This window comes from Lepus europaeus, chromosome 22, assembly GCF_033115175.1.
Source record: "Lepus europaeus isolate LE1 chromosome 22, mLepTim1.pri, whole genome shotgun sequence".
Lineage (NCBI taxonomy): Eukaryota > Metazoa > Chordata > Mammalia > Lagomorpha > Leporidae > Lepus > Lepus europaeus.
In genome coordinates this window covers 26615631-26640965 of record NC_084848.1, presented here as the reverse complement: position 1 = coordinate 26640965, position 25335 = coordinate 26615631, and the positions used below count along the sequence as shown (strand labels likewise).

Genomic DNA, 25335 nt, shown 5'->3' with positions numbered 1-25335 from the left:
GAGCTGAGAATTTTCTTCAACAGACATGTTACCAAATACCCTCCACTAAGGCAGTGAGTTCTCAAGCCTGGTATTTTTCTACAGCACCCGTTTCAACAGCTCACACTTCTCCTGCAAATTTTGGTTCTCCTCTTTTTTTTTTTTTTGACAGGCAGAGTGGACAGAGAGAGAGAGAGAGACAGAGAGAAAGGTCTTCCTTTGCCGTTGGTTCACCCCACAATGGCCGCTGAGGCCAGCGCGCTACGGCCGGCGCACCACGCTGATCCGAAGCCAGGAGCCAGGTGCTTCCTCCTGGTCTCCCATGCGGGTGCAGGGCCCAAGCACTTGGGCCATCCTCCACTGCACTCCCGGGCCACAGCAGAGAGCTGGCCTGGAAGAGGGGTAACCCGGACAGAATCCGGTGCCCCGACCGGGACTAGAACCCAGTGTGCCAGCGCCGCAAGGCGGAGGATTAGCCTAGTGAGCCACGGCGCCGGCCTATTTTAGTACTCTTTCCGCGTCTACAATTCAAGCCTCTCCCATATCATTTCACACAATACAGTTATAAGAGTATTTTGGGTGTTTTCAAATTCATCTCTTGTCCTACCTTTATACAATGTAGCAAACTGTGACACTGGAAGCTAGCAGAATAAAAGTAGTGGTAAGTAAACCAATAACTCTCTACCACTTTCTTAAGCCGTATCACAGGCCAAACACTGTCCTAAGTGCTTTAAATGTGTTAGCCTAAGTACTGTAATTGTTATCACAACAACTTGGTGAAATAAGCACTATAAATCTCACTTTACAGACACTTAAAAAAAAAAAAAAAAGCTGGGCTTAGAAATGTTAACATCTCACAGCTGGTTAAGTGACAGAGCTGAGACTCAAGCCAGTGTCTAACTCTGAAGCCCAGTGCTCTTAACCTCACACAACACTGAATCATGAAAAACGATGAAGTCATGGGTTTAGCAAAGTATCTGTGAAAAGAAAAGATTTAAGAAAACAGGTAAAACAAAGCATGAAAAACATTACCCAATCTTACGGTGAGGAATCTCACAGTAAGGCTAAAATTAGAAGGATAAACTCTGATGACCTTTTTTATCTTTCAAAATAAAAAACATGACAAAAATGCAGGACTAATTATCTAATGCAGAAATATCACTTGCTAGTGAAGGATTCTGGGCAGTCTGCTTGACACTGCAGCACTCTGGCTCACAGCACTCACAGGAAGGGGGAGAATCTTGAAAATACCTGCCCCAAGGGAACATCGGAAAGCTGGCTGACACGCTAAGAGAGTGCTTCAAAAAGCTCATGGGAAAGGGAATTAAAAGGTAAGTTCATTCTGGTGAAAAAAAAAAAAACAAAAAAACGAACTTCAGGCACACTGTTTTCACAATATGCATGTCCATGAACTTTTTGAAGTACCCTTTTGTATTTTAAAACCCTTTGCTTTTGTGAAGGGTAAAGATGTATAATTACAACATCACATTCACTTAAGCCTCCAAATTGAAAATCAGTTGTGAAAAAGTTATTTTCCAAAAATGAAGAACTGGTTCTTCCTACTCAAACCTGCTCTGCCAAGGTTAGGAACTGGTCACTGGAGCCATGCTCTACTTCCCAATCACTTACTCTCAACGTGGCCAGTCACCTTACCTTTAAACGAGGGCCCATGTTCTGAGAACCGAGTGCAGCACTCCTATTCACCAAGGCAGGTAATCTCTGGCTTCTTTCACCTTGTCTTCCAACTTCCACATGAAGGAAAAAAGCCACAAGGTCACGGGGAGGTCATTGTCCATCGGATCTTCACTGAAGGTATGTCACAGAAAGCAGAGGATCAGTGTTTCTGGGACGAACTGGATGAATCCCAAGATGAAGAAATACAGCCCAGGAATATCATTCCTGGATGTCTCTCCAGTATAGGTTGCAGCCAATTGCCAAAGGGTGCATCCACTCTGGTATCCTAGGATCCTACCCTAAAAGGAAAACACATCAGTAGAATAGGCTTTTATTTCTGAAAGTACCCAGAAAACAACAAAGAGGAGGCAGAATAGGCAGCGAGAACCCTGGGACATTAAACATAGCCAAGGGTTGGTAAACTGACCAAACATTGCCAATGAGAACTCAGTTTCCCTGAGGCTACTCTCCAACCCCACAAGAAAAGTCAACTTCCAGGGCCAGCATTATGGCCAACAGGTTAAGCTGCACCTGAGATGCTGGCATCTCATATGTGGTTGGGTTCCTGTCCTGGCTGCTCCACTTCCAGTCCAGTTCCCTGCTAATGTGCCTGGGAAAGCAGCAGGAGAAGGACCAAGCACCTGGGCCCTGACACTCCCATAGGAGACCAGATTGAAGCTCCTGGCTTCAGCCTGGTCCAGCCCTGGCCATTGCAGCCATTTGGGGAATGAACTAGCAGATGGGAGACCTTTATCTCTCTCTCTCTCTCTCTCTGTAACTCTGCCTTTCAAATAAATAAATAAATCTTGGCCGACGCCGTGTCTCAACAGGCTAATCCTCTACCTTGTGGCGCTGGCACACCGGGTTCTAGTCCTAGTCGGGGCGCCGGATTCTGTCCTGGCTGCCCCTCTTCCAGGCCAGCTCTCTGCTGTGGCCCAGGAAGGCAGTGGAGGATGGCCCAAGTCCTTGGGCCCTACACCCACATGGGAGACCAGGAGAAGTACCTGGCTCATGGCTTCAGTTCAGCGCGGTGCGCCGGCTGCAGCGGCCATTGGAGGGTGAACCAACAGCAAAGGAAGACCTTTCTCTCTCTCTCTCTCTCTCACTGTCCACTCTGCCTGTCCAAAAAAATAAATAAATAAAATAAATAAATAAATAAATAAATCTTAAGGAAAAAAAAAAGGCAACCAGCAACTTCGTAGCCTGTAACCGTGTTGCTCCCTATAAGGAAGCTCCACCACTGCAGGTGACTTCAGTCCTTCAGCAGAGGCAAACTAGGGCACAGATTTAAAGATTTATTTATTTTTACTTGAAAGGCAGAGTTACACAGAGGCAGAGGCAGAGACAGAGGTCTTTCATCCGCTGGTTCACTCCCCAGATGGCCACAATGGCTGGAGTTGCACAGATCTGAAGCCAAGAGCAAGGAGCTTCTTCCGAGTCTCCCATACGGGTGCAGGGGCCCAAGCACTTGGGCCATCTTCTGCTCTCCCAGGCCATAGCAGAGAGCTGGATCGGAAGTGGAGCAGCTGGGACTCGAACCAGCGCCCATGTGGGATGCCGGCACTGCAGACAGTGGTTTACCCACTATGCCACAGTGCTTGCCCCAGCACAGATTTAAAGAAGGTGCCTCATCACAACCACATGCCCAGTTTCAGCTTAACCAGGCAGGAGACCAGGGTCCGGGAAAAACCCTGAAGAGAACAAGATGACAGCACAGGCAGAACCAGATTACAGAGAGCCTTGTTTGGCATGGGAAGGAACCAGGACAATATTCAGCTGGGAAAGAAAAACCAGTAAAGAGATCTAAAACCTAATCTGCCCATGCAGTCCGCTTCCTTTGTGCTCAGGTATGCACTTCAAAGATGTGGTTAAACAAAGATAATTGTCGTCTTCAAAACAGTAAACAGCTGCTATTACAAGCAGGGGGGAGAAAATCTATGAGCTTTCAAAAACAAAGTCACTAAGTCTGATAAAGTCAGTCTGTAACTCTCCCTAAAGATATTCGTGGAGGCAGGCTTATGGTAACGCAGTCAGAGCCACTGTAGGACGGGGGAGGGGCTGCTAATCAGTAAATGCAGAGACAGACTGGCCACACGACAGGAACTGTTCTCAGTGCTTTCAGTGCACTAAGTCACCACCCTGAGACAGAGACACATTTACCTCTATTTTACAGATGAAGAAACTGGGACACACACTTCCTCAAGAGTACATACAAAACCTGAGAGCTGAGTCAAACCCAGAATCCAAGCTTTTAATGACTACTATGGGAAACCAAAGAGGAAAACACGTAATGCTGACAAGAACAGAAGAAAGAATGAGTGAAGGCCAGCTGATCAAATAAGTTGGCAAATGTGTATAATTAAAAATAAACAAGTTATGTACTTTAAAAAAAATATGGCAGTAGACTTGCCAAGTACATGAGCCAAAACCTGGGTCAACTAGCAATTGGAACTAGTTTAAAGGAGCCACAAACATGAGAATAGTTACATAAACCATAAGAGATCCCTATGATAGAATGTTATATAAGGATTTTTAAAGCAACACTTTTAAGGAATAACAACACAGGGAAAAGCTCACAAATGTTAAATGAAAAACCAGGCATAAAATTGTTTACACACTGTAAGCTCAATCTTTTTATTTATTTGAAAGTCAGAGTTACACAGAGAAAGAAGGAGAGGCAGAGAGAGAGAGAGAGAGAGAGAGAGAGAGAGAGAGGTCTTCCACCCGCTGGCTCACTCCCCAATTGGCCGCAATAGCCGGAGCTACACCAATCTGAAGCTGGGAGCCAAGAGCTTCTTCCGGGTCTCCCACATGTGTGCAGGGACCCTAGGACTTGGGCCATCTTCTTCTGTTTTCCCAGGCCATAGCAGAAAGCTGGATCAGAAGTGGAGCAACTGGGACTTGAACCAGCACACATATGCACATATGGGATGCTGGCATTGCAGGTGGCAGCTTTACCTGCTATGCCACAGCACCAGCCACTACTCCCAATCTTAAATAGTTTATATAAAGGAAACTGAAAATGGGCAGGCACCAGATAAAGCCATGGCTGGAGACATCTACCTCCCACATTGGAGTGCTGATTCAAGTCCTGGCTACTCCACTTCCAATCCAGCTTCCTGCTTGTGCATATATTGGGAGGCAGCAGATGATGGTCCAAGTACTTGGGTCCCTGCCATCCACATGAGAGACTGGGATTGTGTTCCAGGATCCTGGCTTTGGCCTGACCCAGCCCTGGCTGTTGCAGCCATCTGGAGAGTGAATCATTGAATGGAAGATCTGTCCCTCTCTTTCTCTCTCTGCCTCTCCCCCTCTCTCTGTCACTCTGGCTTTCAAATAAATAAATAAATCTTTATGGGAAAAAAAAAAAAAGGCAGCAACAGACTGGGGCTGGCACCACGGCACAACTGTGGTGCAACTGGTTAAGCCGCTACCTGTGGTACCAGTGCCAGCATCCCATATGGGCACCAGAGTCCCAGCCGCCCCACTTCTGATCCAGCTCCCTGCTAATGTGCCTGGGAAAGCAGCAGAAAATGGCACAAGTCCTTGGGCCCCTACCACCCACATGGGAGACCTGGAAGAAGCTCTTGGCTCTTGGCTGTGGCCTGGCTCAACCCCAGCCATTATGGCCATTTGGGAAGTGAAGCAAATATCTCTCCTCCTCTCTGTACCTGCCTTTCAAATAAATAAATAAATCTTTAAAAAAAAAAAAGCAACAGACTAAAAGGGAAAACCAAAATATTAGCAGCAGTCATCTCTTGGCATATAGAATTATAAATAATTTTTATCTTCTACCTGTACCTTTCAGTGTTTTACAAACTTGTAATGATGCAAAAGTTCATATTGCTGGAGAACATATACTTTTTAGGGACCTATCTTCTTTAAAAAAGGGGTTGAGGCAGCACTGTGGTGCAGCAGGTTAAGCTACCCATCTCATACAGAGCCAATCCAGCTCCTTGCTAATGAGCCTGAGAAGGCAGCAGATGATGGCCCAAGTGTCACCCACATGAGAGACCCAGATGAAGTTCCTGGCTCTTGACTTTGAAATGGCCCAACCCCAGCTGCTGTGGCCATTTGGGGAGTAAGCCAGCAGTCGAAAGATCAATGCCTATTTCTCTCTGTTTCTGTCACTCTGCCTTTTAAATAAATAAATCTTAAAAAAAAAACTGAAAAATAATTTTTACAAAAGGCAAATATAGACAAGTTCTCCTTTTTTCAAATAAACGGTATAATGAAATTAAATTATATTCATTATGATCTTAGTGCGTCTCTAACCCTGTGATCAGCTAGCCAGCTCATCATTAAATCAAGTAACTCTTAGTTCTACATAACCGTCACGGTCTCCACCATGAACCACCAGGCTTACTCCAATGCTTCAGTGCCTGTGGTGAGTTTCAAGACTCTGCTCAAGTACCCCACCCACCTCTACCTGGGCCAGCTCCCAGGGTTCTCTGAGGACTCCATCCACACCAGGCAGAATCAATCACTTCCTCCTTTGTAACACTGCTATGCAGAAGATACTTATTTAGTACACATGGTAAGTATTTGATTATATAGCAGTCTCTCCTAATAGATTGTGGGCTCACTGGGGATACTGACTGGGTCCTACCCACATTTGCCTCTCCATGGCCACTACCTCAGAGCCTGTACTTTCATATGATCCTCAGGTGATTCCTATGCATATAAGAGTTTGAAAAGCAGCGTCTAGACTCTAGGGAAGTCAGCCTTGAAGAGGTCCAATATTCCCTCTAACAGGCTCACAGGTAACACTGATGCTGCTGGTGTTTTAGACCACGTTTTCAGGAGCAAGAGTCCAGAGCAGGAGTCAGCGGATTACAGTCTGCAGGCCAAATCCAGACAGCTGCCTGTTTTTACGAAAACAGTCAAGTTCACTCATTTACATACTACCTATGGCTGCATTTGCTATACAACAGCAGAACTGAGTACTGCAGCAGAGACATAATGCCCACAAAACTGCTATCTGACCCTTTACAGAGAAGTGTACCAATCTTAGGCATAGAGGTTCCAAATCCACATAACTGTGTTTTGTAAATGAATGCATTTTTACAAGTCAGAGAAAGCATAAAAATCATCATCTTCTTCTTAGGAAAAGAGCTGTAAAACTCAGAAATGTATGCAAATGTTTCCAATTTCAATTTTTATTTAAATGCTTTATGCCTTCCATAATCCAATTAGGAAGTTACACAATCATTTCCCAGAGTATGTTTTTCATGCAACTGTGCTTGAATTTTACCAAGGCTAACTATTTCCTAAAACCAGCATCTCAGGAACCAAATACTGCATCTGGGCCCTAAAATTATGTACATATTACCAATTACAGAGCGAGTGAGAGAGAGAGAGAGAGAGAGAGATCTTCCATCTGCTGGTTCACTCCCCAAATGGCCACAACGGCCAGGGCTGGGCCAAGCCAAAGCCAGGAGCCCAGTCTCTGGTGGGTGCAGAGGTCCAAGCACTTGGGCCATCCTCTGCTGCTTTTCCAGGAGCATTATCAGGGAGCTGGATCACAGGTGCCACAGTTAGGGCTTGAACTGGCATCCATATGGGATGCCATGCTGCAAATGGTGGCTTAACCCACTGTGCCACAGCACCAGCCGCAGTTCATTCTACTTTTAAAGTGTCATTCTTATAAAAAGCCATGAAGGGCTGGGTATATAGTTCAGCAGCTAAGACACCCACATCCTATACTGGTGTGCTGGGTTCAAGTCCCAGCTCTGCATGATTCCACCTTTTTGTTAATGTGTCCCAGGGAGGCAGCAGATTATGGCTCAAGTACTTGGATCCTTGCCACCCTTGTGAGAGACCCAGACTGCATTCGAGGCTTTTGATTATGGCTTGGTCCAGATCTGGCTATTGCTGGCACTTTGGTAGTGAACCAGGTGGAAAATCTTTGCCTGTCTCCCTTGACATAAAATGAAAATAAACTAGGGGCCAGCGTTGTGGTGTAGCAGGCAAAGCCACTGCCTATAATGCCAATATCCCATATGGGCACCAGTTTTGTGTCCCAGCTGCTTCACTTCCAATCCTGCTACCTGTTAATGGCCTGGGAAAAGCAGTTTGGGCCCCTGCCACCCACATGGAAGACCTAGATGAAGCTCCTGGCACCAGGCTGGCCCAACACTAGCCATTGCAGCCATCTGGGGAGGGAAGCAGCAGACAAAAGAGCTCTCTTTTTCTGCCACTCCCTCTCTTTCTGTAACTCTGACGTTCAAAATAAATAAATAAATAAATAAAAACTAAAAAAAATTAAAAGCCATGAAAAAATTGATGCAGAAGTCTACTTCAGAATTCTGGTGTATATAGAAGAACTACTGGCAGCACATAAAAGTTCCGATACCAGCTACCAGTTTCTACAAAACACAACAGGATAAGAGATGCTTGCTTTGCAGGATGTAGTCTCCAGCATTCTCTGAACAGAGCACCACACACAGTACAGGAACATCAAGTGGTTCAATTCACAAAAGGCTCACAGGTTGGAGAAGTCTAACCTAGAGCAGAGCAGTAAGAAGGTTCCAAGAACTAAACTGCATCATCAGGTACTTGGATTATTAGTTTGCATTTACCTTGGCTTAATTTCACCCTCAGTTCATTCTCTCCACACTCAAAAGCCACTATAAAAGACAGCCCTCCCCCATCAAGATTACTGAGATATTTATACAGTTGGACATTTCTGCTATCTTGGTTCAGCCAAGTTGTAAGTTTTCATTTATATTCTTTCCGCTTAGGTCTGCCCCTCCAGTCTCTTAATCATTCCTTCGGGTCTTCTGTGAACTCTGTCCAGCTGGTCCCCAGTGATCTGGTAATGAGGTGCCTCCAACTGACTGCTGCCTTCCAGGAACAGACAGAACAAGATGAGCTCATTCTCCTCAGTTCCATGACAATCCCCCAAATCACAGAAAACTAGGATGGTGCCATATCAGACTATAACCCCACGCCTTGCTTCTCAGAATTGGGCATCCAGGCATGCCAAATGTGCTAGAAGCCAGAGAATAAATGACAAATATTCCTGGGGCACCTATTTTCCTAGAGGATACAGAGGGCAGGGAGATGGAAGTATTTTTTTTTTTAAAGAATTATTTATTTATTTATTTATTTGAAAGCCAGAGTTACACAGCAAGAGAATGAGAGGCAGAGAGAGAGGTCTTCCATCCGCTGATTCACTCCCCAGATGGCTGCAGTGGCCAGAGCTGGGCTGATCTGAAGCCAGGATCCAGGAGCTTCTTCGGGTCTCCCACGTGGGCGCAGGGGTCCAAGGACTTGGGGCATTCTCCACTGCTTTCCCAGGCCACAGCAGAGAGCTGGATCAGAAGTGGAGCAGCTGGGACTCGAACTGGCACCCCTATGAGATGCCGGCACTGCAGGCAGCGGTTTTACCAGCTACGCCACAGTGCCAGCCCCTTGAAAGTATTTTTATGTTAAAACAAACTCACAGGGGCCAATGTTGTAGAGTAGCAGGTTAAGCCGCCACCTGCAACATCAGCATCCCATATGGGCACCTGTTTGAGTCCCGATTGCTCCACTTCTGATTCAGCTCCCTGCTAATGCACCTGGGAAAGCAGTGGAGGATGACACAAGTGCTTGGCTCCTGCACCCACATGGGAGATCTGGAAGAAGCTCCTGGCTTCATCCTGGCACAGCCCTGGCTGTTGCAGCCATTTGGGGAGTGAACCAGAAGATGGAAGCTCTGTTTCCCTCTCTCTTTCAAGTAAATAAAAAAATAAATCTTTACAAAAAAAATCTCATAGGCAATGAAGTAGAATGCATTATTTCCATGAATTTCTAAAGTTGCAACATGGGGACATATTGCTTAGGATACCCACATCCCATTTCACTGTACCCGGGTTCATGACTCAGCTCTACTTCTGATTCCAGGTTCCTGATAATAAACAGCCTGAGAGACAGTGGTGAGGGATCAAGTGCTCGGGGCTCTGCCACCCACTTGGCAGACCCAGATTGAGTTCTAGGCTCCTGGTTTTGGCTTGGCCTAGCTCTGACTGTAGTGGGCATTTGGAGAATAAATCAGAAGATGGAAGATATCTCTATCTCCCTCTTTCTGATAAAATATACATTAAAAATTTTTAGGCCGGCGCCGCGGCTCACTAGGCTAATCTTCCGCCTTGTGGCGCCGGCACACCGGGTTCTAGTCCTAGTCGGGGCGCCGGATTCTGTCCCGGTTGCTCCTCTTCCAGGCCAGCTCTCTGCTGTGGCCAGGGAGTGCAGTGGAGGATGGCCCAAGTCCTTGGGCCCTGCACCCCATGGGAGACCAGGAGAAGCACCTGGCTCCTGCCATCGGATCAGTGCGGTGCACCGGCCACAGTGCGCCAGCTGCGGCGGCCATTGGAGGGTGAACCAACAGCAAAGGAAGACCTTTCTCTCTGTCTCTCTCTCTCACTGTCCACTCTGCCTGTCAAAAAAAAATTTTTTTTTAAATAAAAGATAAAATGTGTATATATTAAAAATATTCATAAATATTTTGTACTTGAGACTGAAAGACTCCTTAGAACTCTACTGGCAGTACATCCACTATCCTCTATCACTGAAGGTACCTGAACCCAAGAATGAAAAGCATGACACCTGACACTTAACTTTCTACTGCCCATTAGCACCATCCATATACTGACATTTTATTTCTTTTTATTTATTTGAGAGCAAGAAAGAGAGAGAATTCCCCTATCTGCCGGTTCAGTCGCCACATGCTTCCAATGCCCAGGGCAGTAAAGCCAGGAGTTGGAAACTCAATCCAGTACTCACAGGAACGGCAGGAACCCGACCCATCATCTGCTGCCTCCCAGAGTCCACATTAGCAGGAAGCTGGAATCAGGAGTCCAAGCCAGGCACTCTAAGGTAGGACATGGGCATCCTAACCAGCATTTTAACAGGTAGGCCAAACAACTGCCCCATACTAACATTTTAAATGACATTTTTCTGCTATGTTCCCCCAACCCAAGGTATCTGTATTTATTTTTCTGCCTAAAATCACTTGCTAAAGCCTTCTGTTGCATTCTACTCTGTAATTCAGACTACCAACATGTTGAGGTTCCTTTATATTATTCTTTCTTCATGTGTTTCACATTTTTTAAGCATTTGCTGTATGCCAGGCTATGCACTAAATGCTGAAGTCACCAGGATAAGTAGAGTGCTTTCCTAATCTTGATGAATTTGGCTGATCATGGGAGATGGAAAATTCAATGAGGCAAGGGCCATGCAGGAGGAATAAACAAAATGTGAAGGACAGAGGGCGGAGAGAGGTGACTTTGCTTGGGAGAGTGGAGAAAATAGAACAGATTCCTTTTTTTTTACAATTTATTTATTTATTTGAAAGGCAGAGTTACAGAGAGGCAGAGGCAGAGAGGTCTTCCATCCACTGGTTCACTCCCCAAATGGCCACAATGGTCAGAGCTGGGTCGATCTGAAGCCAGGAGCCAGGAGCTTCTTCCAGGTCTCTCATGCAGGTACAGGGCCCATGCACTTGGGCCATCTTCTCACTGCTTTTCCAGGCCATAGCAGAGAGCTGGATCGGAAGTGGAGCAGCTGGGCACCCATATGGGATGGCAGCACTGCAGGCAGTGGCTTTACCTGCTATGCCACAGCGTCATCTGCAGAAATGATTCTTTAAAAATAAGAAAGCAGGGGTGGTGCCGGTGCCACGGCTCACTTGGCTAATCCTCCGCCTGTGGCGCCGGCACCCCAGGTTCTAGTCCCGGTTGCTCCTCTTCCAGTCCAGCTCTCTGCTGTGGCCCGAGAGTGCAGTGGAGGATCGCCCAAGTGCTTGGACCCTGTAACTGCATGGGAGACCAGGAGGAAGCACCTGGCTCCTGGCTTCAGATCAGCACAGCGCACTGGCTATAGCAGCCATTTGGGGGGTGAACCAACGGAAGGAAGACCTTTCTCTCTCTCTCTCTCACTGTCTAACTCTGCCTGTCAAAAAAGAAAAAAAAAAAAAAAAAGAATGAAAGAAAGCAGGGGTGGGTGATTGGCCTAGTGGTTAAAACTGTCAGAGTATTTGGGTTCCAGTCCCAGCTTCCCTCCTGATTCCAACTTCCTGTTAACACACACCCTCAGAGACAGCAGGTTATGGCTCAAGTAGTTGGGTCCTGGACATTCATATGGGAAACCAGGATTGAATCCCCAGCTCCCAGCTTTGGCCCCACACTAGAGCTGTTACTGGCATTTGGAGACTGAACCAGAGATGGAAACACTCTCTCACTCTTCCCCTCCTATCAAAATAAATAAATAAAAAAGCAACGATTTGTAAAGGCAGAACAAACAAAAAAGAACAAGTGTCCTAGGCAGAAAGAGCAGCATAGGCAAAAGTCACCAAGTCAAAAATAAAGTAAAACAAGTGATGAGAAGTTCACCATTAAGGAAGCAAACTTTAGAAAGACCACCTGAGCCTAAGCACAAGCTCATGTAAAATGGAGATGCACTAGAAAAAGGAAGCTGCTGTCAGAATACAAGGAAATGAAGGACTGGTTAAGACTGGAAACTCCAGACCCAGGTGCCTTGTTACATCAGGAGTGCCCTGGGCGACACAGCTCTGTGCACAAACCAGGCTGCTTGCATGTTATGATGCAAGGGTTTGTGGCAGGCGATAGCAGCCCAAACCATAGTGCGTGAGGAAGATGGCTTGAGTCTACATGAGGGACCAACTGGTTTTCCAGAAAGATCCCATATGGAAGCAACCACAGCCAACAATCCAAAAATAACAAACGTTTTGGTTTTTTCTGAGGATGCAAATAATAACAAGAATCCACACTTATCAAGTATGATTCCAAAGCCTGCTCTTTTTTTTTTTTAAGATTTATTTATGTTACTTGAAAGAGTTACACAGAGAGGAGAGGGAGAGAGGGGGAGAGAGGGGGACAGGGGGGAGAGAGAGAGAGAGAGAGAGAGAGAGAGGTCTTCCATCTGATGATTCACTCCCCAATTGGCCGCAATGGACGGAGCTATGCTGATCCAAAGCCAGAAGCCAGGAGCTTCCTCTGGGTCTCCCACGTGGGTGCAGGGGCCCAAGGACTTGGGCCACCTTCTACTGCTTTCCACTGCTTTCCCAGGCCATAGCAGAGAGCTGGACAGAAAGTGGAGCAGCCGGGTCTCAAACCGGCACCCACATGGGATGCCAGCACTTCAGGCCAGGGCGTTAACCCGCTGCACTACAAAAAAGAACCCTGCAAAATGACAATATTATATTCACAGGATAGGAAAGATGAGAGCTCAGAAATATATAATTTGAAAATTTCAAGGAATATGACTTCTTTTTTTTTTTTTTTTTCAGAAACAACAACCAAGATCTGAACTGGTTTTTGGTGTTTTTTTAAATTTAATTTTATTTATTTTAAAGGGCAGAGTTAGAGAGAGTTAGAGAGAGAGAGAGAGAGAGAGAGAGAGAGAGAGAAACTGAGAGAGAGAGATGTCTTCCATCTGCTGGCTCACTTTCCAAATAGCTGCAACAGCCAGGGCTGGGTCAGGCCAAAGCCAGGAACCAGGAACTTCATCCAGGTCTCCCACAAGGGTGCAGGAGACCAAGCACTTGGGCCATCTTCCACTGATTTCCCAGACACATTAGTAGGGGCCTTGATTAGAAATGGAGCAGCCAGGACTCAGACTGGCGCCCATATGGCACGCTGGTGTTGCATGCAGAAGCTTAACCCATTACACCACAACACAGGCAGCAAACTGAACTGCTCTTAACTAAGGGAAGAATGATCTCACATGTTAAAGGAAGTAACTCTCGAGGCAATGGGAAAGAGACTCACAGGAGACAAGAGGATACTAGCCCACTGTCAATGGTACAGGGAAGAAGGGACTAGAGCATGCCCCTTATCTGAAGCACCAGGATCGATGACCTGTGACGTTAGAAAGATGAAGGAGAGCAAGAAACCAAGGACAAATGCAGATTTTCTACTCTCAGGAGCCTGGATCAACGGTGGTGGGGAATCAAGGAGGCAGAGCACATAGGGAGGAGAAGGTAAGGAGTAGAGAACCAAACACATCAAGTTTGAATTGTCTACAGGATATCCAGGCGGATATGCCAAGAGACAAACAGAGAAGCAGCATCTGAAGGTATAGAGACTCCTACAGCCTGAAGACACAGGGAATGGAAGTGACCACGACAGAAAGCACACAGACCAATAAAAAGATAATTACAGAACTCTGGGGGGATGGATCTTACAACCACCTCTCCCAGTCTCCTCCCAAAAAGAGGAGCTAGCAGAGAACAATGAACAGAGTAGAAAAATTGTAAAAGTGGCTTGCTGGAAGCAAAATGAAGGATTATTTTTAGAAATTGGTGGCCAACAGTATCGGACCCAGAAAAGACTTACGCCATAGGGAAGACTCATTAAGTTTTTTCCTGAATTATCTGGAACTCTCATTTTCTGATCTAGCAATTTCTTCAAATAAAACGTACAGCTTATTTCCATCTCATGAAAAGAATATTAATCTAAACTTGACCTAACACTGATAGCTAGTAAGCTCTTTCCAGCTCAACTCAGTGACTACTGATTACCATTTCAAAATGTTTTTAAAGCCTACAACAAATTCAGATGTAAACTTAACCTGAATGTATTCTCTAATCCTACATGAATCACTGGCAAAAAAAAAAAAAATCCCTTCAAAACTTTTAAAACATATTTTGATTGAGGTGTACTTTATATGCAGTAAAATTCACCAATGTGGAATGTACAATTAATTTAGATGACTATGTACATCCATGCTATAAAATGCAACCACAACACAGAATATTTCATCAAAATGAGGTCTTTTGTGTGTGGCATTTTTACCAGGTAATATCATGGCTTTTCACTTAGGCTCATACATGTTGTTACACTATTGGTAGTTCATTCTTCTTTATTACTCGGTAATAGCATTAAATGGACATTTTGCAATTTGTTTATCTATTTACCAGATAAATAAACATTTGGGGTATATCCAGTTTTGGACTATTACAGAAAAAGCCATTATGGATATTCAAGTATGAGTCTTTAGAGGAACCACTATTGTCATTTCTCATGGGATGCTGGGTCATATGGTAAACATACACTTAAATTTTGCCACGCTGCTTTCCAAAGCAGAGATACCATTTTATACTCTTATATATTTGTATGACAGCTCCAGCTGTTCCACATTTACCAACACTGAGTATGGTTAATCTTTTTAATTTTATTCATAGATGTGAAGTGGTAGATTATTATGGTCTTAATTTGCAGTACCCTAAGGACTACCAATACTGAGCACCTTTTCAAGTATTAAGATTACCTGCACAGCTTCCACACTAGCATCCTCTATCAGAGTACTGGTTCAAGACCTGCTTCCAATCCAGCTTCCTGCTAATGCGCCTTGGAAGGCAGTAGATGATGGCCCAGAGGCTTGGGACCCTGCCACCCATATGGGAGACCAGGATGGAGTTCCTGGCTTCTGGCTTTGGCCTGATTCAGTCCTGGGTGTTGAGGTCATTTGGGAAGTGAACCAGTGTATGGAGGATCAATCTTTCTGTCTCTCAATGGCTCTCTGTTGTACTTTCAAATAAACATTTTTTAAAAATAAAAAAATAAAGATTTATTATTGAGTTGGAAAGAATTATTGATATAATACAAATCTTTGGAGCTGGCATCATGGCGTAGTGGGTAAAGCCATTGCCTGCAATACCAGCATCCTGTATGGGCACCAGTTTGAGTCCCTGCTGCTCCACTTCCAATCCAGCTCCCTGCTAATGTGCCCGGGGTGGGGGTGGGGAGCAGCAGAGGATGACCCAAGTATTTGGGCCCTTGTACCCACGTGGAAGATCCAGAAGTAGCTCCAGGCTCCTGGCTTTGGCCTGACCCAGGCCCAGCCATTGTGGCCATTTGGGGAGTAAACTAGGGGACAGAAGAGCTCCCTCTGTCTCTTCTAACTCTGACTTTCAAACAAATAAATACATCTTTTTAAAAAAATCTTTTTTTAGATAGATGTTTGGCAAATATTTTCTGTAGCTTGCCTTTTCATTTTCTTCATAGAAAATGAACTCTCTTTTAAAAAGTAAAAGTTGGGGGCCCAAGGCCGGCGCCACGGCTCACTAGGCTAATCCTCCACCTTGCGGCGCAGGCACACCGGGTTCTAGTCCCGGTTGGGGCACCGATCCTGTCCCGGTTGCCCCTCTTCCAGGCCAGCTCTCTGCTGTGGCCAGGGAGTGCAGTGGAGGATGGCCCAAGTGCTTGGGCCCTGCACCCCATGGGAGACCAGGAGAAGCACCTGGCTCCTGCCATCGGATCAGCACGGTGCGCCGGCCGCAGCGCGCCTACCGCGGCGGCCATTGGAGGGTGAACCAACGGCAAAAGGAAGACCTTTCTCTCTGTCTCTCTCTCACTGTCCACTCTGCCTGTCAAAAATAAAAAATAAAAATAAAAAATAAAATAAAATAAATAAAAAATAAAAAGTTGGGGCCCATGTCATAGCGCGGCAGGTTAAGCTGCTGCCTGCAATGCCAGCATCCTATATGGGTACCAGTTTGGGTACCAGCTGCTCCACTTCTGATTCAGCTCCCTGCTAATATGCCTGGGAAAGCAGCGGAAGATGGCCAAATCCAGATGAAGATCCTGGTTCCTGGCTTCAGCCTGGCCCAGCCTTGGCCACTGGAGCTGTCTGGCGAATGAACCAATGGATGGAAGAGCTCTCCTCTCTTTTTAACTCTGCCTTTCAAATAAATAAATAAATCTTCTGGGGCTCCCACATAGGTGCAAGGGCCCAAGCACTTGGGCCATCTTCCACTGCCTTCCCAGGCCATAAGTAGGGAGCTGGATAGGAAGAGGAACAGTCAGGACATGAACCAGAGCCCATGTGGGATGCCGGCACCACAGGCAGAGGTCTAGCCCACTATGCCACAGCACCAGCCCCATAAGTAAATCTTAAAATAAATAAATAAAGGTAAAAGCATCTAACTTTGGTGAAAACCAATTTATCAACTTACTTCTTCCACAGTGTGTTGGTTTTGTGTACTGTTTAAAAAAAGTTGCTTCATTCAGTTTCACAAAGATTTCCCCCCGCTTTCTTCTAAAGTTTACGTAAGGGGCTAGCGCTGTGGTGTAGTGGGCAAAGCTGCCACCTGCAGTGCTGGTATCCCATATGGGCGCCGGTTCTAGTCCCGGCTGCTCCACTTCCGATCAAGCTCTCTGCCATGGCCTGGGAAAGCAGTAGAAGATGGTTCAAGTCCTTGGGCCACTGCACCTGTGTTAGAGACCCAGAAGAAGCTCTTGGCTCCTGGCTTTGGATTGGCTCAGCTCTAGCCATTGCAACCATTTGGGGAGTGAACCAGTGGGTGGAAGACCTCTCTCTCCCTCTCTCTGTCTCTCTCCTTCTCTCGCTGTGTAACTCGTTCAAATAAATAAATAAATCTTTAAAAATTAATAAAATAAAGTTTACCTAAAAGTTTCATAAGAGAAAGTCCCATCAAAATTTTTAAAGATTATTTATATTTTTAAAAAGCATAGTGCCAGAGGGGAGACAGATCAATCTTCTGTCAACTAGTTTACTCCATGAACACCGACAACAGCAGTGGCTAGACCAACCAGCCCAGAGGCCAGGAACTCCATCCAGGTCTCCTACATGGGTAACAAGGGGCCTAATACTTGGATTATCATCCAGGTCCTTCCTAGGCACACTAGTAGGGAGGTGCATTGGAAGCACAGGCACCAGGACTTGAACAATCACTACCATACGGGATACGACAGTCCCAAGAGGCAGCTTAACAGACTGCACAGCACTTGCCCCTCTTACCAAATTGTAAAAGATTTTGCTAACTACTTGTATTTGCATTCCACTTATCTCATGTGTATTATGTTTTATTATGCTTTTGTTTCTTCCAAATCCATCCTTCTACATTACCAGATACTATTTTAGTCTACTTCTGAACTTGAAAAGAACTTTACCTTTCAACAGATTTCCTCCTCTTCAACCTAACAAGTGGCATGCCTAAATTTACAGATGTTTAGTTTCCCTGTCTCCTTGAATTGACACAAAACTTCTGTATCTTTGATACTAGTTTTTAAAGTAACAACTGCACTACACAGCCCACAGCATGCACCTCCAGGCCAAGGCAAAAAACTACTTACCCTCTGGTTTTAAGAAGCTTTTATGGGGCCGGTGCTGTGGCGCAGCAGGTTAACGCCCTGGCCTAAAGCGCTGGCATCCCATATGGGTGCTGGTTCAAGACCCAGCTGCTCCACTTCCAATCCAGCTCTCTGCTATGGCCTGGGAAAGCAGTGGAAGATGGCCCAAGTCCTTGGGCCCCTGCACCCGCATGGGAGACCCGGAAGAAGCTTCTGGCTCCTGGGTCCTGGCTTCAGATCAGCTCAGCTCCAGCCGTTGTGGCCAATTGGGGAGTGAACCAGCGGATGGAAGACCTCTCTCTCTCTCTCTCTCTCTCTCTCTCTCTCTGCCTCTCCTCTCTCTGTGTAACTCTGACTTTCAAATAAATAAATAAATCTTAAAAAAAAAAAAAGAAGCTTTTATAGAAGCACTCTCCTCATAATGTATCACTCTAACACAGGACATGAAGAGGCTAGAGAAAGTTGCCTTATCATTGCTCACTGGTTAAACTAAAATTTAGGCTTACAAAGGTTAAGCTGACAAAAGTAATTCTACATTTTAAAATTCAGTGTGAATTCTCTCTATTGCATCATACTCTTAAGGAAACCAGAATTCTTCCAACTCAAAATAGATGCCTGCAACATCAGCATCATATATGAGTGCTGGTTTGAGTCTTAGCTGCTCCACTTTGGATCCAGCTCCCCACTAATGCATCTGGGAAAGCAGCAGCAGATGGCACGTGGGAGACCCAGATGGGGTTTCAGACTCCTGGTTTCAGCCTAGCCCAGCCCCAGCCATTGCAGAAATTTGGAGAATGAACCAGTGAATGGAAGATATTTCTTTCTCTCCCCTCAACCTTCTCTCTTTCCCTCCCACTCCCTCACTCTCTGTGTAACTGTCTTCCAAGTGAATAAATCAATCTTTTTTAAAAATGAAATAAATAGTATACACAAAAGCATAGCTTAGGCACAACTGCCTCCTGGAATATAATTTGCTATTCATTCTCAGCATGGCTCAGAGAAAGTAGGAAAATAAGTCAAAGCAACGTGAGTAAAACAAGAATAAGAAAGAACAATTTACCATTGTTCATTTTGCAACCTCATGGGACATCTAAAGAAAAACAAAATAGAAAACTAGTTCATCCATGTCTGTGTCACATTCCTTACCCCAAATCAAGAAAATATTAGCTTCTAAAATTACCAACACAAAGGCCAACACTGTGGCATAGCAGGTAAAGCTGCTGCCTGCAGTGCTGGCATCCCTTAAGGGTTCAGATTCGAGTCCTGGCTGCTCTACTTCCAATCCAGCTCTCTGCTATGGCCTGGGAAAGCAGTGGAAGATGGCCTAAGTCCTTGGGCCCCTATACCTACGTGGGAGACCCAGAAGAAGCTCCTGGCTTCTGGCTTCAGATAGGCCTACCTCCAGCCGTTGTGGCCATTTGGAGAGTGAACCAGTGGATGAAAGACCCCCTCCTCTCTCTCTCTCTTTTTTTCTCTCTCTCTCAGTCTCTGTAACTCTGCTTTTCACATTAATAAATAATAATCTTTTTAAAAAATTACCAATACATAAAGAGTACTAGTTTGGACTCTGTATATCAGAGATTATGTTGTTTTTCTTGATATTCACTGATTTGATCAAATAAATTGAATTTGAAAGATGTTACTTTAGGATTTATTTTATTTATTTGAAATTCAGAGTTAGAAAGAGAGAGAGGGAGAGGAAGGGGGAGGGAGGGGGAGGTGGGGAGAGGGAGAGAGATTGATTGATTGATTTGATTGATTTTTCCATCGCTGGTTCACTCCACAAATGGCAATAACAGTCAGGACTGGGCTAGGCCAAAGCCAGGTAATCCCAGTCTCCCACCTGGGTGCAGGGGCCCAAGGACTTGAGCCATCTTCCACTGCTTTCCCAGGCACATTAGCAGAGCTAGACTGGAAGCGGAACAGCCGGAACTCGAACCGGCACCCACGTGGGACGCCAGCAATGCAGGCAGTGGCTTATCTCATTATGCCACAACGTCGGCCCCTGAAAAATGTCACTTTTAATCACAGCAAATGCCATGGTGATACAGGTATTAACTTGTGGAAAGCGGAATAAAAGATGATCTCCTAGACATGACTGAGAGCAAGTGAAAATAAGAGCTTCACGCATTTTCACAAATTATTTCATACTTTTTCTAATTGAAATTCATTGTATTCTGACAAGTGACTTGATTGAAAATGACCAGAAATAAGCCTTCTCAAAAAGCAGCACAACAGGGCAGACACTGGCACAGCAGTTCAGATGCCACTTGGGACGCCCACATTCAATATGGGAGCACCTAGGTTCCAGTCCTCTCTGTTCCTCACTCGGACTTCCTGCCAGCGCACACTCGAGAGGCAGCAGGTGATGGCTCAAGTGATTGGGTCCCTGACACCTACACGGAAGAGACAGACTGAATTCCAGGCTCCTGGCTTCAGGCCGGCCTAGCCCTGGCTGCTGCAGGCATTTGTGGAGTGAAGCGTATGGAAAATCAATCTCTCCCCCGTCCTCCCTTTAAAACATTTTATTTGTTTGAAAGTCACAAGTAGTAACTGCCAGTAACTGGAATTATATGAATTTAAAACCACAATTCTATTCCTTCTGCTAGAATTTTTATTTCCCCTGGTATCCCCTTTAAACGTTCATCCAACAAATATGCCACTGGGTCAGTCTTCCTGGAGCCAAGTTCAGCTCAGGATGAAGGATGGTATCTAAATCAGCAAATTCATACAGTTTTACTCAAAATTTCCTTTGAGTATTTTTCTTAAAGATTTATTTTATTTGAAAGGTAGAGTTACAGAGAGAGAGGGAGAGACAGAGAGATCTTCCATCTACTGATTCACTCCCCAAATGGCCACAACAGCCAGGGCTGCACCAGACCGAAGCCAGGAGCCAGGAACTTCATCCGGGTTTCCCACAAGGGTGCAGGGGCCATCCTCCACTGCTTTCCCAGGTGCATTAGCAGGGAGCTGGATAAGAAGTAGAGCTGCTGGGGATCAAACTGGTGCCCATATGGGTTGCCAGCATTGCAGGCAGTGGTTTAACCCATTATGCCACAATGCCACCCCCTTAAGTACTTTTTTAAAAAAGAAAAATTGGCTTCAACTTACTATTCCCTCTTATCTTGATGTTTTTTCTGTATGCTGAATGGACTCTACTGTGCCGATCCACAGAATTAAGATAGGCCCCCACGTTCCCATCCCATGGCAGCTTTCATGCTTAGGTGACTCTGGGCCACTGAGTCTTGGCTATTACAGCAAGATTTTTAAACTAATTCTCTGAATCTGACAAGCCGTCTCCCTCAATAAGTTTAGGAAGCTGTTATTTCATTAACTGTGCATGAAGTGGCAGGCAAAAGGCCAGACCTGCAGCCCAGTGGGATGAACTAGAATTGTCATTCACAGACTTAAAAAGCTACCAAAATTTTCTGCTGTTACTACAATCCACTACTTCCAATTCTACTCTTAAGGAAAATTGAGTGCTTACGTAATTGAAAGGAAGAACAACTTTAAATGTGCACCGTATGGTTCTCTGTTTAAGATTCCAGGGATAGGCCGGCACCGTGGCTTAACAGGCTAATCCTCCGCCTTGCGGCGCCAGCACACCGGGTTCTAGTCCCGGTTGCCCCTCTTCCAGGCCAGCTCTCTGCTGTGGCCAGGGAGTGCAGTGGAGGATGGCCCAAGTCCTTGGGCCCTGCACCCCATGGGAGACCAGGAGAAGCACCTGGCTCCTGCCATCGGAACAGCGCGGTGCGCCGGCCGCAGCGCGCCTACCGCGGCGGCCATCGGAGGGTGAACCAACGGCAAAAAGGAAGACCTTTCTCTCTGTCTCCCTCTACTGTCCACTCTGCCTGTCAAAAATAAAAAAAATAATAATAATAAAAAAAGATTCCAGGGAGAAAAAACTCAGTCACAGAAATGATAGCCAGCAGCAGGTTGACTTGAAGGAGACACTCAGTAAAACATTTCAGTTGACCTTGTAAACCATGGTACCAGGCAAAAACTTCCTGGGACCTGAACTGTGGCATAGCAGGGTAAGCCTCCATGGCCCTGCCAACACCCCACACAAACACCAGGTCGAGTCCTGGCTGCGCCACTTCTGATCCAGCTCTCTGTTAATTCACTGGGAAAGCAGCAGATGGCGGCCCAATTGCTTGGTCCCCTGCCACCCATGTGGAAGACATGGATGGAGTTCTGGGCTCCTGGCTCCAGCCACTGCAGCCATTTGGGGAGTGAACCAGTAGATGGAACATAGACTGATCTCTACCTGCTTCCCCCACACCCGACCGCTTTTCAAATAAATAAATCTTGAAAAAAAAAAACCATAGATTTATTAATTTCTTCCAATGTGTATTAAGAATTTTGCACATGCCAAGCAATATGCTGGGCCCTGGGGGTTCCAAAATGAGTAAAACAGTCCACAGCCCTTTAGAACCATAGTTTAGTAAAGATAACAGACAAGTGCATAATCCATTATCCTCGCATGTAATCATGTAATGAAATCTCTGAGGTGAGTGCAGGTATTACTGGAGCCCAGGACGGGTACCTCACTCAGGACTCCCTGTAGTTCTCAGGAGAGCAAACCCAGCTTCTCCTGGGAGAAAAGCCAACGCCTGCATGGAGTTAACAGCGCCCTGGGAATCAAGGAATACAAAATACTACCTATGCAGATTTATTTATTCTCATGGTCAATGACTCACTCTTCAGCACGGGTCAGAGATTACTGGACCACATACAGAGCACAAAAAAAGCACTCATTGATATCTCAACCTATTTATCAAAATTCCACATGGTCTAAATGCAACGTGGTATTCTGAATTGGGTCCCAGGACAGAAAAACTACATTAGTGAAAAAAATCTGTGAAATCCAAATAAAGTCCATACTTTAGTTAACAGTACTATATTAATGTTAATTTGTTAGAAGTGACAAATGCATCATGGTTATGTAAGAAATTAACATTAGGAGAAGCTGGGTAAAAGGCATGCAGAAACACTGGACTATCTGTCCAACACCTTATAAATTTAAAATTGTTCCACAATAAAAAGTTTTTAACTTGTACATGATTTCCAACTTTACATTCTCACTCTCCCTTGGGATTCTGACCATGGTTTCCTAATCACTGCCCCAAGTCTGATAATGCTGGGCTAAAAGCACTTTTAAATCTTTTTCAGGCCCAGCACTGTAGTGTAGTAGGTTAAACCTCCACCTGCGGCACTAGTATCCCACATGGATGCCAATTCGAGTCCTGGCTGCTCTATTACCGATCCAGCTCCCTGCTGATGGCCTGGGAAAGCAGGGGAAGATGGCCCAAGTGCTTGAGCCCCTGTACTTGTGTAGGAGACCCAGCAGAAGCTCCTGGCTCCTGGCTTCAGATCAGCCCATGTCTGGCCGTTGTGGCTATCTGGGGAATGAACCAGCATGTGGAAGACCTCTCTCTGTCTCTACCTCTGTCTGTAACTCTGCCTCTCAAATAAATAAATAAATATTTTTAAAAAAATCTTTTTCAACCCTTTCCTCTAAATTATTTGCATAGCCCAGATGAGTTCCCTCTTCATCAAGATGTGAAAAACTAGATTGGCAAGTTTTAGCTGCTTTCTCTTTCTAATAGTTTCACTACATACACCAGGGAATATCCTTGGATTGGATCTTCCCAAAATGGACAAGAGAAAGGCTCAAGTAACATGGGCTGGATCTCTAGCTAAAAGGGGACACTAAAGGAAATGAATGTTGTATTTTATTACACTACCTTACCTCTAACTAAAGAGTACCATGACTAGAAAATTCAATTAACAGATGTTGACTATTAACATCTCAATATTAGTAGGAAAACTGCACTGAAATGAATGCTTCAGCTGTAAGCTCGAAAAACCAAAGCAAACTCCTCAACCATTCAAGGTAGCAAAAATCCATCTAAGTCATCCAGTGCTGTTCTATTTAGCCTAAATGATAAAGTATGAATCTACCATAACATTAGCTTCTAAAAACTAAATGAATAGTCATGTCTCTCTACTAAACCTATCTCATAGGTTTCATGGCAACAGTCTGACCATGCTGATATAACACACATCAAGGGCTCAGGCATGCGCACATGCACATACATGCATACACACACACACACTCTGCGAGCAGAAGTGTGCATGCCCAAGCATATACAAAATATTAGTGAAGGCTAAGCATGAATGAACTCTTCAAAAAAAAAAAAAAAAAAGAGGACAAAACCTGAAATTTGAACCTAAGTCTAGTTTATGACTAAAACCATTTAAAAAGTAAAATGATACACTAGAATCCATTAAGGTCATAAAATCTGATCTATTATATGGCATATTGACCTATTAAATAAATATTGCACAACAGTACTCTGATCTGGGCCACCTCTAGAAAGGTGAACAGCTGCTATGATTCTGCTAAAAGATTTCAGTTCACAAACCTTGATTGAACCTCCTGCCATAACTGTTCACCAGACTTTTTCCAATACAGGACTGAACACTTGGAGGGAGAGCAACTAGCGCGCTGCCTAGGCAGAACAGCCCTCCAGAAATGCTTTCTGGATAAATAAGCATGCAGCATCAGCCTCCCTCTGAGGTATCCTTACAAACCAGTTCAACATCAAGACCATGTATACCAAGCTGCCTCAACTAGAGGCAGTCCAATGAATTGAAAAACAATTAACAGCAACCAATATTCGTTGGGGGTGGGGAGGGGGAAGCCAAGTTATGTGACTCATAAATGTAAAAGCTCTAACTTGAAAAAGAAGAAAATACTTTAAAATTATTTTTGTTCTCCTTGATAGCCACAAAAGTGAATCTGCTTAAACTTTACTAACAGTGAAATACTAGATGTTCTTTCATTATCCATAACAATTTATAAAGAAATGTTATCAACTTAAATTAGTAACTTAGACCAATTAGAGAATGGAATGGAGTCCAAGCCCAATTACGGGTCCAATGTCTTGAGATTCTTTCTCTTTAAGACTGCAGGAAAATCAAAACAATTCTCTTGACTGTTGAGAAGGACTAAAATAATTTCTTTTCACAAGTATGTACCCAAAAGCAATTACTTTCTACTCCCACTCAACACAAATCAACACCACCTCCCCACTTCCCACCCCAAAGAATGCAATAAAGTATCTGAGTGCTTTAATCCCAGGCTACAAAAACCTCACATTGCAATAAATTACAATATAACAAAAGCTATTTTTCTAAGTACATTCTGGTCCCCTATGTTGTTCCTACACTAATTTACTCCCTATCAAGTAGAAACAATCAAGCAAATCAGAAAATTCTCAGAATAAAAACTAAGTTTTAAAAAAAAACTTATTGTCCATGGATTACAAAATTAATTAAGGATCCACATTATCAAGGGAGTGTTTTTCTGTCAATGCTTGAATTTATTTTTTTCTTTTTAAGATTTGAAAGGCAGATTTAGAGAGGAGAGAACAAGCAAGCACACCCCAAAAGGCCACAATGAAGGGCAGCAGAGGCTGAAATAATTTAAATGCAAATTATTACTTGATTATACACACTTTCCCTCTGAACCTTTATATAATCAGTCTACTAATGTTAAAAAAAAAAAAAACTGACC

At 44.7% G+C, this 25335-nt stretch overlaps 1 protein-coding gene across 5 annotated transcripts in view; it reads right to left on the bottom strand.

Annotated features, from left to right (window-relative positions):
* Window positions 1–25335, bottom strand: part of AREL1 (apoptosis resistant E3 ubiquitin protein ligase 1) — a 56381-nt gene that overhangs the window by 29379 nt on the left and 1667 nt on the right. For 4 of the 5 annotated variants that reach the window (XM_062181797.1, XM_062181801.1, XM_062181798.1 and 1 more), the window contains exon 2: window positions 1633–1952. The gene's annotated coding sequence lies outside the window, so the exon portion shown is untranslated. Of the gene's footprint in view, window positions 1–1632; window positions 1953–2657; window positions 2731–25335 lie in introns of those variants that run through there. The other variant, XM_062181799.1, reaches the window with a different exon arrangement.